The following is a 5,476-nucleotide window of genomic DNA, read 5'->3' on the forward strand; positions in this document are numbered from 1 at the left end:
GTGGGTACCTTCACCAACAGCCTTGATTTCCCCTCCACTATCAGTGTTTTCTTCCTTCTGTTTTTTTTTTAAAGCAGGGACTCCTAGAAACACTAGTAGTACTCCTAACCTCCTGCTCCTCCTCCTGGACACAGGTTGCATAACTTTACCTCACTTACCCAGGGAACTACAGGACAGACCTTTCTAGAAGCGTTCAAACCAATACCTTGTAGGGAGGTTGGAGGGAGGATCAGCGTTCTGAAATATATGATGGTTCTGTTGAAGTCATCAGCTTCTGTTTTGTAACAACTCCTTTTTTTCTGGCTGCTGTTATTGGTCCCAATCTAGTTCAGTTGGAATGGTTCAGTAATCAGTTGCTCCCAACTGTTTAAACATTGAAAAGCAATCAACTCTTTGAGCTTTTCTTTTATTTTTATTTTTGAAGAGCTGAAAAGATGCAGAAAATTCAAACAGACATTTATTGATTTCAGATATCTTCTGCCATTCTGGACTCGAAGGCTTCTATTAGAGCACCAACACGGGGGGCAGGAAGGCCCAGCTGTGCTCTTTAGGCCCCTGCTGTTTTGCCTGATCAATAAGATCAGCTGTTCTACGACCAAATGGGTGGGGATGGGCAGGGAATTTAGACCTATTTATGCCTCCCTGCTGTCCTCCCTGCCTTTCGCCTTGAAAGGTCTACCATACCTTTATTATAATGGAGTGATATGAGAGTTTAAAAGAAATGTATGGATTCTATTTTTTTTTTAACTATTGTGAGCTCTGTGGTGTTGTGGCGGCTATAAATGTTGCTTCACTGTAAAGATATTCTTTTTTTCTCTGTGCATTAGCAGAAAAATGCCTGATTGTTTGTCCAGTAATTCAAAATAGTTGTGATTTTTTTTTATCTCAACTGGTGATTTGTCAAAGGTGTTTCATTTTTATCCACCCTTTGACATGTCAGCAGATTCGAATATGATCTGATCAGCAGGAAAATGCTGAACCAGCTTAATCAATAGGCCATAAAAATTAAATATAACCAGTTTACTCTAGATTTCTTTGGGCCTTTTGAGCTGAAAGTTGGACAAAATTGAAAACTGAGTAGAGTCTAATTCCATGTATGCACACAGAAATTTTAAAACAAGCTAAATCTGAAATCCAGGCAATTGTAAATGTGTGAACAGAAAACTTGACTCAAGTCCAAAATCTGTTGGGTTGCTTGATTTTAAGAAACTCTGGCATCAGTAGCTCTAGAAACCCAGAGAAGCACAAAATCAACGTTCATAGCGGGCATGTGGCGTGCAATCTTTTTCTACTAGCGCATGTCCACCACCTACAGTTGGAAGAGGCTCGGTGTGAAATGTCAAAGCGGTGCAAATATTGCTCCAGGTTTTCATTCACAGCTCTATTCCGATACACGAAAGACTTGGCGTCCTATAATTGCGGCTGGGAAACCATAATTGTTTCATTTTTCCTCCATGATCAATTTTCAAATGGTTTGCACTTCCATGACTTAAAAGGGACGCCATGGATAAATAGCTACCAAATCCGAGTCCCAGATTTGTCAAAGTTTAATCTGTCTTAATTGTTTTTTTTATATGTGGAGTCCAAAAATACCCATTTACATATGTTTATGAAGACTTTTAATTAAAAAGTGGTTGCTTAAACGTGCGTTGCAGAGGGCGGTGTGAACGTTGCTTAACACAAGACAACACTTTAATCAAAATACATAGTCAAACATAATGATCTATATTCAAACATGAAAATATGTCAGTTTTAAAGTCTCACTTCGTGGATTTTCCTGCAAGAAAGGATTTATTGTTTTACTGTCTGGGTCAATCACCTACAAGAACCAAAGCCCAGTCTTTAAGCCACACGACAGGCACCATAGAATTGCAGACTGTTTCTCTGCAGTGTGAGGAAAGATGAGATGGTTCTGGGTAACCAGGTTTGCTTTTCCAGCAAAGCTATAATTATGGATTTAAAACCACCTTGCACAACTTCGCTCCTCTTGAAACAAGGCGCCTGGAGCTGTGTTTACAGCGTTTAATTGTCACCGCCCTCCCCGTTCATTTTCATACCTTTAATGTACATGAATCAGCTGTGCAGACATGTGAAGAATTTTTTCAGCCATTGTCACAAGGTGAGTGATTTACAAAGAAGTATGGCTGTGATGCGTCATTTACAGTAAGCGTGCAAGAACTTGATTGTTTGGATCTGTAGGTGTATGGACATGGAGGAGGACTCAGACCACTGAATCAGAAGAAGTCACCAGACCAGGAAGTGTGTGATTCACCCAAGAATCAATTCTGATGACTGTACGCCATACAAATCTGTAGGCGGTGTGTTGCAAGACCAGAACATTGCATTGCAGGGTTGACCTTTACTGCTGTGGGTCAAGGCTGAAGCAGAAATCAAATAATTAAGAGCAGCACTTTCTTTTGAAAATCAGAGGCGGAAGGAAGCAAATCAGATCAGCAATCTCTCTTAAAAAGCAGATTTCCTGAAAATGTGGAGGCTGACAACGTATTTCCCAACAATGGAACCAGCTGTGGAAAAAAAATGAGTCAGAAGTAGCAGAAAAAGGAGAATAGAGAACACATAGAAGGCTGAAGTTAAAGACACCAAGATAGATTTAAAATATTCTCAATCACATTTGCCTTCTCAACAGCATTTATCTCTGCATCAGAACCACCTTCACTATTTTTTGAACAAGTTGCCATCTTCTACACAGATAAGACTCTAACAAACAGTATTTTCATATTTTAGCTGTTTTTATATTTTAACTTTTCTATTTATTAAGTCTACAGTGTAACCCTTGTGCTATCCTAGGCCCTTTACCATTGGGAGTTGGGTCATCTAGACCCACTAGACAGTGCGCTGAACCTTTTTTTTTCAATGATTTGTGATCTTCACTGGTGTCCATGGATTACATGAAATCTTTCCACCTTTATCCACCTTTGTCATGGTAGGGAGAACACGTCAATGTAAGGGTGGGGTCATCTAAGATAGCACAATGGTTAAGTTGTTTCAAACTGTCTCACCCTTGTCTGGGGTGTTTGTGTTCGGGCTCCCAAACTTTTGGCCCTGCTTGTCATCCGGCATCTTTTGTTCTGGCTCCTCCGAGCTGCATGGTGTGCCCACGTCCGGGCGCACTGGGTTGTGGGTCTGTGAGGCGGGAGGTGCCGGGGATGAGTTGTGCTTGTGCTGCATAGATGCTGACACCCCAGCCATCAGGAGGTCAGGGCGGACGGTGCCTTCTGGGTTCTCTCTTCTTTTTCTTTTTCTTTTTGTTTAGTCTCTTCTCTTTTACTTGTGTTTGTTCTTATGAGAGGCTCATTTAATTATTTTATTGATTGAATCATATTAGTGTTTTTGCGGGAGCCGGTTTAGCTCGTGCTGGTCTGCAGCGCCTTCCGTCCGTGAAACCAGGGTTCGACTCTGGGCTGCTCCCTGTTCCCTTCTCTACTTCTGTGCCGGTCCCAAGCCCGGCTGCTTTGAGAGGGTTGCGTCAGGAAGGGCATCCGGCAAAAAAATTGCCAAGTTTACCATGCGACTCATTCTCTATGGCGACCCCTGATGGGAAAAGCCGAAAGAGTAACAACAACATAGTGTTTTTGCATTCTTGCTTATTTTTATGAACAATACCTTGAGCTGTTTTCTTTACGTGAAATGTGCTTTAGAAATAAAATTAATTTGAATTTAAATATATTCAAATATTTTGTTTATGTGTCATTTATTAGTGATTTGTGCGTCAATTACATATGTTAATGTGATACGTGCACACTATATGCGATATAAAAGTTATACATCAGTGGTACATGCGTGAAAAGTACGTTGGACATACGTGGACAGACATGGAACGGTCGTAGAAAGCCACAAATTTGTGTCTTGCAAAAAATTAGGCATAATTGCACAAGATTTACGTAATAATTGCGTGTAGACTACATAAAGCACACATAAACTGCGTTAGTCTCAACAGACCTAAAATCTAAAACAGCTCTGAACCAACATGATGGACCTCGACACAGTCATCACACAGAACAATGTCTCTCTTTCATCCACAGTGTTGCTTTATCATGAATCATCCTACGCAGCAGGACCAAGAACCCCAGCTGCACTGTGTCATAGAGGGTGTCTTCTGTCCTGAGCACATAGAGGAGTGGACACGTGTCCATCTCCGTCTCTCCAGTGCATTTCCTCTTCCAGGAACATGCAGTGCATGTGTTACAGATAGTAAACAGGGTGGGTGGGTGGGGGTGGGGGGCTGTTCTGGCAGCAGTTGTCTGAATTGAGCTCTTAAGGCTTGAGTGGTTTGTGAAGATGTTTTCTAGGCTGCGGGTATTTAGAAAACATGAATGTCTTTGTGTTGATCATAAATAATAGCTTTAAAAAGAAAAGCTAATAAACTTCTGAGAAATATGACGAGTGAGCTTCAGCAGCAAAGTAAAGGACCCGATGACCCTCACCCCCACTATTCTTCACGGGGTTTGTAAAAATCTGACCTCGAGAGCACGCCACAGCAGACCTGCACAAGATCAAAAAGTGAAAACCAAAAACAAAACAAGCAGAACGTGTCATTTAATGTTTTAGGCGCCAAAAATACTTCCATAAAAAAAGGTCACCAAACTAGAATTTTGCTCTAGCTTTTGCAAATAGCTTCTACAAAATCTTGGGTTTTATTCAATAATTGAATAGTAAGGATTTTGTCATTTAGAATGCCTAACTGATGGCAACCTGACAGAGGGGAAAAAAAATGCCCCAAGTCATACATTTCCCAAAAAAAACACACAAATCTTATAGAGCTAATCCTTTCTTTCCTCTTTCACCTTTCATTTCTGATTCATAGCTGTTGAGAAACCACTTTCATGCTTCAGTGGAAGAAGAAGTGAAAGATTTTGAGTCATTCAAAATCATGAAATGAACCTTTAAAATCTCAGTTTATGTCACCAAAATGAAACTCTGCTTCTTCATCCAATGTGTCACTTAAACACACTGTGCAACAGCTGCTTCGAAAACCAGTGACTGCATTTGTCATGTGGAAATAAGTACATTTTCACATAAATCAGCAGAAAGCTCAGCTTTTTAGCTCTTCTGGGTTCCTTCCAGAAAGTGGAAAACGTGGTAGTTGTGGGTTAACAGACACTAAAAATATCTCAACATGTTTTTTAGAATTGTAAAGTTTCCGTAATTATTTTTAATCACACATCATCTCCCTTTCAGAAATCTCCCTATATGAAGCACTTTGAATGATCAGGGTCTTTCTTCTCTACAAAGTCAGATGTTTAAGGATAAAATCTAATCAAAAACGCTTTGAAAATGTACATCTGAAATTGAAACGGCGTGCATCTTCAGATCTTAAAGATCATTCAAATAGAACAAAGTCAGCGCCTCGAGGTGTGTCTGTGCAATCAAGCAAAGCGTGTGAGGAGTCAAAGTACCGCAGGAGATTACAGGTAAAGGTCCTTTTGAGGACGTATCAGCAGAGGAAGTCATCAGA

Source organism: Oryzias latipes, chromosome 11, assembly GCF_053564925.1.
Source record: "Oryzias latipes strain Hd-rR chromosome 11, Olatipes_Hd-rR_3.1".
Classification (NCBI taxonomy): domain Eukaryota; kingdom Metazoa; phylum Chordata; class Actinopteri; order Beloniformes; family Adrianichthyidae; genus Oryzias; species Oryzias latipes.